The sequence below is a fragment of the Zootoca vivipara genome, chromosome 3, assembly GCF_963506605.1.
Source record: "Zootoca vivipara chromosome 3, rZooViv1.1, whole genome shotgun sequence".
Classification (NCBI taxonomy): Eukaryota; Metazoa; Chordata; class Lepidosauria; order Squamata; family Lacertidae; genus Zootoca; species Zootoca vivipara.
Genome location: NC_083278.1, coordinates 2,707,055 through 2,720,751, shown reverse-complemented (window position 1 = coordinate 2,720,751; position 13,697 = coordinate 2,707,055).

Below are 13,697 nucleotides of genomic sequence, written 5' to 3'. Positions count from 1 at the left end.
GGGGGGGTTGGCCGTGAAATCATAGTAGGAAGAGGAAGCCACAGAGAGCATCAGGAGCAGTGTATGTGGGCAATGAAGGTGACAGCTGTGCTTTTAATGTTGCACAGGTGACCACAGCAGCCTGGTTTGTGACAGGACACTCAAGGACAGTGAGTTTGGTAACAGGCTATCCCCAGGGAGAGGGGACATGGTCTGGCATGGATTAGAAAAACTGAAAGGCTGTATTTTCCCACCCCTGGTGTGAAGTGTTGAAATTGTGTTGTTTCTGCAGTAAACTACATGGGCAAGTGAGTGTGGAGAATATAACTGCCATAGATGAAGAGCCATTTTTGATGAAGTCACTTTTCTGTTCAGTACACTTTTAAATTTATGTAAGTAAATTCTTTTTTGGGATAACAAATGGACAAATCTCTGAGTAAGTGCAAATAATTCAGCTTGAGGACAGGGAGAGTAAGAAGCATGAAGAACGTGGCACTAAAGTACTTGGGAGTACTGTACTAGCAGGGAAGGCGGAGCCATTTCTCAGAAATGAACTCATTGGAAATGAACTCATTCATGGACTAGCAATGTCAATGAAGTCCGTATTTGCAGAACAAAATATTTTTTTCTTCCTCAGGGAGATGTTTGTTCAACAAAACCAGAGTATACAGTAGGCATAGACCAAGGAGTAGCATTCTTTTTTTTAAAATGTCTCTACTGGCCTCAGTGTTTTTAGTTGAGGCAACTGAAACAAAAATAAAGTGAGGCAGAAGTTTATTTAGAAAAGGCACTTAATTGCATGCAACTGATTATTTGGCATGTTGAATACCTATGAAAAAGCAGAAACTAGGACCTGGCTTGTATATGACATGGGGTGCCAAGGTGTGGGTGTGTTTGTGTGTGAAAGGGGGCAAACAGCCTGCAGGCTCCACTCAGCTGTTAGGCCATTAATGTATTCTTTCAGTCATCTGGGAGAGATGAAAAATTCATTGTAACTTGCGCTCAGTGAAACCTATCCAATGCATCTGGGCTACAGAGTAATAGGTGAAGCCTTTCAGCTACCGGTATTTATTAACATTAGAAATGGTTCAAGATTGCACAGCAAATTCAGCAAAAACTACATTGATGGCATGAAACCACCCCCACCCCCACCAAAGCCTAGAAAATGTATTGCATGCTCAGTTGCAAAACCAACAAACTTTTATCTGTAGTGGAAATGGATCTATTTGAAAAGTCAGTCATGAGTGGAGGCAACAGTGGGCAGGGCCCCCATATCTCTTTCTGTCACCCTCTTTCCCCCCTTTCTCCCACTTTAATTCCTTCTTTCTCTTGTGGCGAACAGGAGATACCCCTGCCCCAAGGGGTGGGTGCTAGTCCCTACAGTATTTCATTAGCACCTTAGAAATAAAACAAAAGGAATCCCCTGGACTTAATCCCTTCCAAATGAAACATGGCCACAGACTAGATCCCTCCTGTAAACCAGGGGATCTCCTTCCTCAATGGTAAATAATCCCCTATGATCTGTCATGGGGTCTTCTTATGCTCTCAGCAGAAAATGTAAATGTTATAGGTTCACCCAAAAGAAAAGAAAAGAAACCCAAATAAAAAAGTCACAGAGTCACAGAATTTTAGAGTTGGGGCGAACTCTGAGGATCATCTAGTCCACCTCCCTTCAATGCAGGAATTTCAACTAAAACATTCATGACAGCCATCCAACCTCTGCTTCAAAACTCCCATGAAGGAGAGTTTACTGCAGGCTTCCTCAACCTCGGCCCTCCAGATGTTTTGAGACTACATTTCCCATCACCCCTGACCACTGGTCCTGCTAGATAGGGATCATGGGAGTTGTAGGCCAAAAAATATCTGGAGGGCCGAGGTTGAGGAAGCCTGGTCTACTGCTTTATAAGGGAGTCCTACCACTTCATAAGGCTTGGTTTCCAGACTGGATCTTCAAATAGAGAACTTCAAAATAAAGGCTTTATGGTCCGAGTCCTCTTTAAAGATACTGTATAGAGCCATAGGGAGGGAGAACAGGAACCCTGAACTTATCTGTCAATAGTCTGAGCAGGCACAAAGAGCACCTGGTCACAGTCTTCTCCACTATGGTAAGATATATTGGATTTCTGTTTAAATTATAATTATTATTTCTACATGTGCACTTATACATTTGTACATTGCTAATTTTATGCAAGTCTGCATTTTTGGTCCACTTTTTGGAAAAACAACAACAACACCCTGCTCATCCGGCTGGGTTTCACCAGCCACACTGGGCGGATTACAGAATATATAAAGCATAACAAGCATTAAACATTAAAAACTTCCCAATCTGAAGACAGCCTTCAGATATCTTCTAAAAGTTATATAATTCAAAATATTACTTCAAAATGTTATCCTGGCCTAGAGAATAGGGCAGATCCTCAAACTTTTGTATGTGTAAAGAAGAGCCTTTGTAAATCCAAAGGATGAGTCCTATTGGTGCTATAATGTGTTAGGTGGCACTTCCAGGTCTAATTTTACAACTCAGCATAGGCAATTATTTGAAAGTACCACACTCAAAATATTTCTTCCCGCTATGTTACTTCCAGTATCAGCACTTCACAATGATTGTGTCCAGGAAAGCACATTAAATTAAAAAAATATAAATAAATTTTGTTTATGCATTTACAAGGCCAACATAGATTATTTGTGGCCTGGAGACACAGGAAGAATTAGAAGTGGCTTCTGCTTGTTTGCACTGTAGACTTAGCAAACACTTAGCAAACACTTTATGAACAGTGTTCTGTTTTGCTTCAAGTCTGTGGTCAAACTTTCAGAGGCTGATGTAATTAATATTTGTGTGTACAGACCTGTATTCATGTTTACAGACTTTTCTGGGAAAAGTCAATATGGAGTAGATGAGTAGACGACACATCGATTCTTCAAAGCAGCTCTTTATTTGGAGGCTGGAACAGAACTGAGCAGATTGCTGAGCTGGCCTGCTTTTATAAAGGCTGGCTCAAACAATGTAACAAAACATAATTCAAAGATCCCTCCTAAAGTTCCCTCCTAAAACAACTGCCAAGAACCTGAGGGAAAACTATATACACCAATATATAACAATTTTTATAAGCAACTCAGCAGTATTTCCCTGTTAACATACGGTAAATATGTGACATTATATTTCATGTTAAAATGGTGACATTTGGATATCCTTAAGAGAAAGGGGAATATCTTGATCAATCCCATCTGTTACCTTTATATCCTGCCTTTACACTGAAAGACAACAGAGGTTGGATGGATTTCATGGGGAGCTGGGAAAGGTATTTGGAGCCAATAATCTTCATTGAAACCACAAGGTCTAAAAGGGGCATAGAACTGGGCTTGGAAATAACCAATCTATTTTCTGACTTTAGAGGGTAACATTTTCGTTAGCTGAGCCCAATTCCAAACTAACCCAGAAAGTTTCACTCACCAATAGAGTGAGAAAGTGTGAGTTAGAGTGTTGTACTAGGACATGGGAGAATAGGGTTCAAATCCCCACTCGGTCATAAAGCTCACCTTGGACCAGTCACAGTCTCTCAGCCTAACAATCCTCACAGGGCTGTTGTAGGATTATATGAGGTGGGGAGAACCAGAAACACTACCCAGAGCTCCTTGGAGGAAAAGTAGGTTATAAATGTAACAAATAAATAATTATAATAATTTCAACCAGTTATCCACTGAATTCTTTATGGAGCAAGAGTGGACCGAATAAAGGTGTCAGAGGAAAAGGCATGAGTTTAGGAAGAATCCAGCACACACATCACTGTATTGTTATGCCAACAGAAGAGGTGGCATACCTTCCCATCCAAGTCAAAATGAAATTCCAATTACTATAATTCTCCCTTTGGTACACAAGGGAAACTGTACTGGTTTAGCAAAGAAGTTTTTGGTAGTGTCTGCTGCACAGAGGAAAAATTAGGTTACTACCGGCCAAAAAAATTCCCACGAAGCCTGGTGAGCTCCCACCGGGTGCCAGTTAAAAGAATATGGATCACAGCATGGGTGTGGTCCCTTAAATAAAGTAAATATATAAAAATACTTAGCTAACTGACCAGTTGTGTCACAGGTAACTCAGTTCTGCCCCCACGGCATAAAGCCTGCCACCTCCTAAAATAAATCCTGGCTACACCCATGGATCACAGCCAACTTTGTTGGTGAATGCCAAGGACACCACACCACCTACTGCCAAATAATGCTGACCCCATTTGTCATCATTGCATCAGAGCTAGTGCACGTGGAGCCGAACAAGCAATAATCAAGGGTGCTAGATGGATAAAGACTGAGTGATTACATTTTATTCCCAACCATTAACACTTCATATGTGGACAATTAGGGGACCACCAAAGGAGGGGGAAGGGAAGCTAGGCATAGCTGCCAAGTCTCCCGTTTTCCCCGGGAAATCCCCGTTTTTCCAGCTGTTCCTAGCTGAGAAAACAGATTTTTTTTTGTTTTTTCCCGGTTTATTCTGGCGTGACGGCCATTTTGGACTGGGCAGAGCATGCTCAGAAGCGACTTTTGATGCTGCTTTGCCCAGTTCCAAAATGGATGCAGTGCGACTTCTGGCGCAGCGGCCATTTTGGAACTGGGCAAAGCAGCACCAAAAGTCACTTCTGAGCATGCTCCGCCCAGTTCCAAAATGGCGGCAGCGCTACTTCCAGTCTGCTATTTCCAGTCTGTTATTTCTCTGACAGCAACTTGGCAGGTATGAAGCTAGGGTATGTGGAATAGAATCACACTGAGGTGGTAGCACTCTTTCTCTCAGTCACTCCCAGCAACCGTTACTGAGCACATAGACTAGACAAAAGAACTGCCTGTTGCAACTGCCATAAAGTATTTGTTGCTGTACTTCGACCTCTTGGCTCTACAGCAGGCAGGCACCCATCCAACATTCACAGGCAAGGCTTTTTCTCTCACACACACCCATGCCATGGAGATCACAAGCTCACAGCAGCAGCCAGTGGAAAATCAGGTGCTTGGTTGTGTGGTTACCATCCTATTTAGCATTATGGGTTCCTAGGGTAGAATCCAGTCTGTGCCCTTGCACTAACAGAAGGAGTTCTCATCCAGCAGAATTGTCTTCTAACAAAAGGGGTTGAGGGTGTCATGTGACAAAGGTATTTGAGAGCCGAAGCAGTAAAGAGGGAAGGGGAAATCAGAGGGGAGGGGAAGGTTGCTGGTTCCACATGAAATCCCCAGTTGCCCACTCCCAAATGAACTCCAGGGAGTTGGGGGACCCCTACCTCCTCTGCAGTTAAGTGGAGGTATCCATATTTACAAGGCATCCACTGAATTCCACTCATATCATCAGCCTGTTTCTTAAGGAAATTGTATTGAAAGCCTTCTTAAACTACCAGTTCAGATTCTCAGGATTCCAGCAAGATACCAAACACTTCAGATGGATGGCCCTTCCTCTATAATATAGTTTGTTGGTGATAACCAGTGATGATATTGTGAGTCAAACACTGACAATAAATAAGGTTACACAGCATAAGATTGAAACAAGGCAAATTGAAACTCTTAATTTAGCACAGCTACCTGCAGCAGTTATAGTATGTATCATCATTACATATCTATAAATATACAGCAAACTGGTGTTGTGTAAACCATCTGCTGTTGCTAGGCAATGAAAATACTATGCTAATGTCAATAATAAATGGCATAGGAGCTACAAGGAGAATTTGCATTCGATGAGGATAGAGTGTGTGAGTTTCCTGGACTGGATCAGGCAGATAATATTTTGTGAGAAGGAATGTTGTGTTATAAACTACATGGGTGGGTAAAATTGCACTAATTTGCTAGTTTAATATCCACCCCAATTCTTAACTTCTAGTGTGATGTTTAAAGGTGGTTTTACAGTCAAGGAGTGTATATATTTTATTAAATAAATTATGAAATAAAATGTGCTGAAGTGACCAATGTCCTGTGATTAGTGCAGAAATTCTGCACTGGCTGTCAGCTTTCAAAAGACTGTCATGAAAGGTTGCCTGTATCTTCCCTGCTTTCTCCCCATGTGCTGTAGTCAGCCATAACTACGATTCACAAGTTGGGTTCTTGCCATTTGACTACAGCATGTTGTTGCTGTTTAGTCGTGTCCGACTCTTCGTGACCCCATGGACCAGAGCACGACAGGCACTCCTGTCTTCCACTGCCGCCCGCAGTTTGGTGAGACTCATGTTGGTAGCTTCGAGAACACTGTCCAACCATCTTGTCCTCTGTCATCCCTTTCTCCTGACAGGGCGGCTGCTGGTGCGCTGGGTGGTCAGTACACCAGCCAGACAGCCAAGCTCTCCTTGGTGCCCCACACGAGACCAACACATTCAATGCCGGAGATCGCCAGTGCTGGCAGAGCTCTGAAAGAGCCCCCCCCCCCAACCCACAGTCCGCGATTGGCAAGTAGATAAATAGGTACCACTGTGGCAGGAAGGTAAACGGTGTTTTTGTGCGCTCTGGTTTCCATCACAGTCTCCCATTGCACCAGAAGTGGTTTAGTCATGCTGGCCACATGAACCAGAAGCTGTCTGTGGACAAACACCGGCTCCCTCAACCTAAAGCGACATGAGCACCGCAATCCCAGAGTCGTCTTTAACTCCACTTAACCGTTCAGGGGTCCTTTACCTTTACCTTTTTTTGCATGCACACCATTTGAATGGCAATGCCCATCAAGCTGGCCCCTTTGCACCTAGGAGTTGGCTCCTCTGCCTACAATGGAGGGCATTATCAACATTAACACCCATTTCTCCCATAACTGCAGCCTTGGATTCAAACAGAAATAAAACATTGCTCTGTCTATCTCTCTTCAGCTTGCTGCTTTTCCTCTAATTCACATCACAGCCCCCAAACTCTACTTCAATCTTGCTTGCCCACAGCCCCCCCCCCTGTTCCTTTTTTCTCTTAATACCCCATCACCAGGCAATCACCTCAACACAGGAAGCTAGCTTGGGTTACATTTTAACACATGCTGGATCCAGGAGTTAGAAGAATCTCCGTACTCCCTACTCATAACATTATATTAACCGAGAAACATACTTTACTAAGTATGTGGTATGTCCCGCTGATATTAAGCACTCCAGTTTATTTAATAGGAGTGTGCTAAGCACATGTTTAATTTGGGCTGAATTAGGGGTGAGGTTGGAGGGCTGCAGAGAAAAGGGGAAGATAGGAAAGTTCATTTCAAAAATTAGTTTCCAAGCCACAATGTTTAACACACTAAATAATTATAACTTTAAGTGTTCAATATAATGTTACATTTGTAAGTTTCTAAATATCATTCTTTATTCCTTTTTGAGGAATGCAGATTATTATTGTTCTGCTTTAAGATGAGGTTCTACGGTACAAATATTTATACTTTTTAGTCCTTTAAAAAAGGTCTAACTGGCAATTTGTAAAGCAGAGAAATTGTGGGGCACTATGTATCCCCACATTTTATACTTATTGTTACAAAAGTTGGATGCCTGCCCTCTCTCTGCCGAGTGGTAGCAAGAGCCCATGAGGCACACGCAGTCTGTGATCCTTTGGAGAATGGAGACACTTGGAGACTGTCGTGGCTTTTAGAAATATGGTTTATTCACCTATAATGAGTAGGTGAATCCATTCAGTCTCCTGGAGGGAGTCCAGATCTTATAGCATGGTCCTTTCAAGAGGGGCTTGTACCCCCACAGCCAGCCCGCTCAAGATGGATCTCATACCTTCTTCCTCCTCCCTCCTCCCAGCAACCCTTGCTCCCAAACTCCCTTTTCCTGTCAACTCAAGCACATAGTTACTCTGGCCACCTTTCAAACACTTCTCTGTTCACACCTCAGGGTAGGGGCAAGGGGGTTCTCTTGTATTGCAAATGGCCACCCATTGTTCTTTGGTGGCCTAAGTCAGTCAGGTTGTATTGCAGAAGCTAGCCCAGGACTTCCCCTGCAGCTTGCATTCTCCTTTTATATCCCAAATAATCAAAATCCTAGCATTCATTAATTTATAGGGTTTAGGGGGGTCTCCCCCCCTGAAATCTATAACACCTGTTTTGATAACTAAAGAGCTGTATCACTTGCCTACCATAGCTCTCAAAACATGAGGACAGGAAAACAGCCATGTAACAAAGGCATCCCTTATTTAAAACAATGAGGGGTTTTTTTTCCTGCAGAGGGGAGAATATAACAGAATACATGTGATTCTGTCAAACTTAAAACTGGATGGTCTCCTTATATGTTTTGCACAGAATTGCAAAGCTGTATTAAAAAAACTCTCCCTTTTGTTTTCCCTGTCATAGTGTGCATATTTTGCTCTTCCTTTCAATGTGTGGAAGTGGGTTTTATATATATAATTTAACAATAAATAAAAGTTCATCTCATAACCCGGACAGAATGTCATCATCGGTTGGACACTGAAGCCAGTTACGATTCCTGAGTTCCGGTTTCCGCCTGCAGGAATGGCGGACCTGTTTTCCATCCCTCTGACCTTTGTAAGGAATTTGGCGGTTGCTAGGGGAGTAAATGGCAACCCCCTACCCTCTCCGGGGGTTACGGAGAGGGGCCGCTGGCCCGCGATGCCCCCAGACCCACTCCGACTGTTTATGGAGTGGGGGGAGCTTGGGCTGAAGCACTTACGAGGGCCAGGATTCCCGGACGCTAATCTGCATGGCGGGGATTTCCATGATTAAAGAAGATAATTAGGCTTAAATCTATGGACATACTTCAGAAGGAGGGGCAGAAGCGCTGTTTACTGCCGAGAAATCTATGCTGCTGAGGGTGAGGAGTTAAAGGCTGTATTTCATCTGGAAGAAGAATTGATGGGGACGGAGCGATAAGGGAAGCGAGTCTTTTTTATTTTTTTTCATATGAGTTACTTCGTACCTTCCCAGACGTGATGTCCTGGCTTGTTTGGAGTGAAAGAGAAGCAAAAGACTGTGTGAGTTGAACTTTATAAACTGTTGTTATTGAGCATATTTTTTGAAGATGAGGAGTTGTTGACGAGAAAAGCCCCCCTCTAGTTGGATGGGAGGAGTGCCTGGACGCGTTCGGAGGATTTATGAGTTGTGACGCACTTTGAATTGGAGCAGCGACCTGAAGCTAAGTTCAGCTATAGGGCAAGGAGATCCATTAATTTACCAAGAGTCTATGCATGGTGTGAGGTCTGGTTCTTCTGCCTGGAAAAGCTGTAAATTTTATAAAGATCGTTAATCTATGAGAGAAAACGAAAGTGATTTGAGTTTTTTTAAGATGGCGCTGCTTCGTGTTGAGAGTCGACGCAATAGGGACGCTCCAGACCAAGAAGATTTATGGGGAGGCTGGACTGATTAACTCACACAGGAGAAAGAACATTTGTGAAACTTTGTTTGACATTTATCTCAGCAGCTGGGAAATAATCGGTTGAAAGAGGAAAACATCTATGTGACTGTAAGGGAAAGATCTGGATTATTATGAACTCGGAGAGACGATTTGAACTTTAGAAAAAAGACGGCAGTGGACGGTTGCGAGGAATCCCCAATTTCTTGAAGCATGGGAACCCAAAAAAATTTTCTTTAGATGATTTGGCATAACATTCGGTTTGATTGATATATATGTGTATAATTTGAAATAATGAATGTGATATAATTGGTTTTAATTGGAAAAATTAATAAAAATATATTTTTTTTAAAAAAGAAGCCAGTTACGATTCCTGCTTTGTACATCCCTTATCCCTATAATTAGACAAGTGTTTTCTTACTCTCTACGTCTTCCTTTTTCTCTTTTGATTTAACTATTCTCCATTTAGCATGACATGGCCTTCTTTTGACAATTTTCACCCATTGCTTCAGTTTCATTTCTAACACTGGAGTTTTGCACATCTCTTTCAGCAACTCTCAAAATTGCTAGCTGAGCATTTTGTAAGCTTTGGCATTCTATTCATCAAGACGCCTGATTTGGTTTGTGTTTCTCTTTGAGGATGAAAGCTGATAAGACCTGGTTTAACTCCAGCTCAAAATATGAGTCAAGCTGGAGCTTAATACTGGAATCTTAAAACTCTGACTTCATCATATGATCTCAGATGATCTCCATTCCCTCAAGTGACCTCCAAAGAAATGTCTGTCAATCATCTGAAAGCATTTAAGATTTAAAGAACCAGTAAACCAACAAATGTAAGCATCAAAAGTTTCACTGGGGGAGAAAGCCAATGGTGGCTTGCTTTCACCAACTGTGACTGATCACGCTGTCTTAATTTTGAAAAGCAGTAGATTATATATTTACAGAGCATGTATGCACATGTGAAAACTAAGTGATATGAATTCCGGCAGCTAGAGAGTTATTGCAAACATTATTTAGTTAACCTGATAGCATGCTTCCTACAAGGCTGGCTTCTGAATGTCATTGGCAGCTGATTCTACAAAGAGAGGACTCCATGAACCTTCAGGGATTGGATTTAGAAGTGGAAAGAGAAGCATGTGAGTGAAATGTGAGAGGACTCACTTGACAGAATATGTTTTGGCTTTATATTTGTCACTCACTCCTTACGGGTGGATCTTTCATGTGCCGTTTTATTTTTAGACAGTGTTGTGAAACGATTTGAGTGCTGTTGTAAGAAACCAAGTAAGCCTACAGGTTTGTAAAGCCTGCTGAACTACTACAGGGTACAGTATATAACTCCTTTTGGAGTGTTCTATTATCATTCTGTGAATTCTGGCCTAAACTCCCCTTCCTGCATTCTGTAGCCCCAATAAAAATTGCTCTTGTGTAATTTCCACCATATATAGCTACCCTCAGGTGTCCATCTTGAGCAATAATTGGAACCTCTCTCACAGAATTGTGAATCTAATGGAGTTGAGAAAGTGTTGTTACTCTAAACCTCCAGGGTGGACATGATATACAGTCAAACGTAACCTGTTCTGGAAGCCCATTCAGCTTCCAAAATGTTCAACAACCGAGGTGCGGCTTCCAATTGGTTGCAAGAGCATCCTACACTCAAGCAGAAGCCACGTCAGATGTTCGGCTTCCGGAAAATGTTCGAAAACCGGAGCATTTACTTTTGGGTTTTTGGCGTTCGGGAGCCAAAACATTAGAAAACAGAGCCGTTCAGGAGCTGGGGTTTGACTGTATTTTATATTTTGTATTTATTGACATTTTTATTTCACACTTACTCCTAGTTCCCAAGGGTAACATAGAATAATAGAATCATAGAGTTGGAAGGGACCCCTAGGGTCATCTAGTCGAACCCCCTGCAATGCAGGAATCTCAGCTAAAGCATCCATGACAGATGGTCTTCCAACCTCTGTTTAAAAACCTCAAAGGAAGGTGAGTCCACCACCTCTCATGGGAGTCTGTTCTACTTTAACCGGCCTGACTTTCCCCCTGCAACTGTTGGCTACTTGTGTATACTCCTTCTTTGTGATTTCTCCTGTCTTCCATTTTTTATACATTCCCTTCTTAACTCTCAGCTCATCTGTAAGCTCCTTATGCAGTCACACCTGTTTCCTTAGATGCCTCCCACTTTTCTTTCTTGTTGGTATAGTCTGCGTTTGGGTCTTCAAAATTTCTCCTTTTAGAAACTCCCATCCTTCTTGGACTGCCTTCTGACTGAGTATTTCTGACCACAGGATCACACCCAGTAGCTCCTTCAGCTTTTTTAAATTGGCCAGAGTGCGTGTCCAATTACATTCAGTTTTCCCTTGCCTTTGAATCCTAAAACCCAAGTTTCTGAGCACTTCCACTTCATCAATCAGTTCCTCCCTATTGGCGAGAACCACGTCCTAGATAAATGACCTCTTGTTGGTTCTTCCACCTTCTGGGAAATGAAATTGTCAGCGAGGCAATGGAGGAATTTGTCAGACCTTTCACTCTTGGCAGAGTTTGAGTCCCAGCAGATATCGGGGTAGTTGAAGTCTCCCATGATTGTTATTTCTCTCCTTCAGTTTGGTTTGGCGGTCTATAGCAGACACCCACAATAAGGTCACTGTTGTTTCTCTCTCCTACAATTTTTACCCATATACTCTCAATCTGCTTTTCATGCTCCAGGTCATGGATTTATCAACAAGTGTACACATCCTTTATATATAATGCTACTCCTCCTCTCTTCCTGTTTGGTCTATTCCTTTTGAACAGGAATATATCCCTCAATTCATAGATTCCAGTCTTGAGTCTCACGCCACCAGGTTTCAGTAATGCCTACCAGGTCGTATTTGCCATCCTGTATTAAAAGCTCCAGTTCATCTTGTTTGTTTCCCATACTCTGTGCATTTGTGTAGAGACAACTGAAATCATGAATTGTTCCTTGCAGCTGCTTCCTTCCTGTAGTTTCTTGTCCTTTAGCAGGTTTCTGGAACACCACCTCACTTTCCTGTGCATCAATGAAGCTGTTACCCCCAGTGCCAGGTGCTCTTTTGCCATTCGTATTGTTTTATCCCTCCCCCTCAATATCTAGTTTAAAGCTCTCCTGATCAGATTCTCAAGACTCTTGGCAAACACACTCTTGCCAACTGCTGTGAGGTGAAGTCCTACCTCAGCTCTCTGCCCAGTGTCTCATAGTCCCTTGCAGGCTATGTGTGGCAGTATTATTTGTACCAGCTATACACAAACGTAACTGGCAGTGCAAGACAGGAGTGCCTGGCGTGCTATGGTCCATGGGGTCACGAAGAGTCGGACACAACTAAATGACTAAACAACAACAACAACTGGCTATAATGAAAATTCATAAACTTATACCAGAAGGTTCAAATTTTTTTGTTGTTATGTGAATAAGAACAACATATATCAAAAGCGGAGGCACATCCCCAAACTTAAAGTGTTGATAAGGACTCAGTCCAAAATGAATGAGATAGTCAAAGAGTATGGTGCTGCACACCTTCTTTTGTGGTACTCTTTGACTATCTCATTCATTTTGGACTGAGTCCTTATCAACACTTTAAGTTTGGGGATGTGCCTCCGCTTTTGATATATGTTGTTCTTATTCACATAACAACAAAAATTTTTGAACCTTCTGGTATAAGTTTATGAATTTTCATTATAGCCAGTTACGTTTGTGTATAGCTTGACTGTGATCGTAACTAAGGTTTGTTTTGTAGTCTTAGTATTATTTGTACCCACGTGAATCAGAAAGATTCTGATATGCAGCTTCTTCCACATATTTTACCCTTGCAACCCTTATGAAACTGCTTACGTACCATACCTACTGGTACACTGCATGCAGGGGCAGCCTGGCCCATTTTGCCACTTGAGGAGAAATAGGAAGGCGCAGCCCAGTGTGTGTGCTGCCCGCCCACCCTTGCCGCCCCTGCCGAAGCCTTGCTTACCAGGGTCACATGGCTGCAGCTTCTTTTTAAACAATTATTTAATTTGTATTTTTTTTAATTTGTATTTGTTTTTATACTGTAGTGTTTACACTGAATCATTTCCTTAACCTACTCAAAGTGCAAGCATCCTCTTATGCAAGGTATGCTGAGTCATCTAAGGATGAGGAAAAAATAACCTCTGTTGCAAGAAGGTATTCATTGCCAAATCAAACGCTGTGTTTGCCATGGCAAACAAAGGTTTATTACAAAGTAGTTTGTGCTAAATTAAATGAGATGTGCAGCTAATCTCTAAACCTTTACTACAAAATTGAAATACGGCTGTGGAAAGTGGGTGGGGAAAGCATATGAGGAAGTAAGTTAATGGAAATATGACCTGTAGGAAGGGATTATTAACCATTGCTCTGATCAGATTCATAGCCTTCTGTAGCTGCATTTTAGTGAAATAAAACAT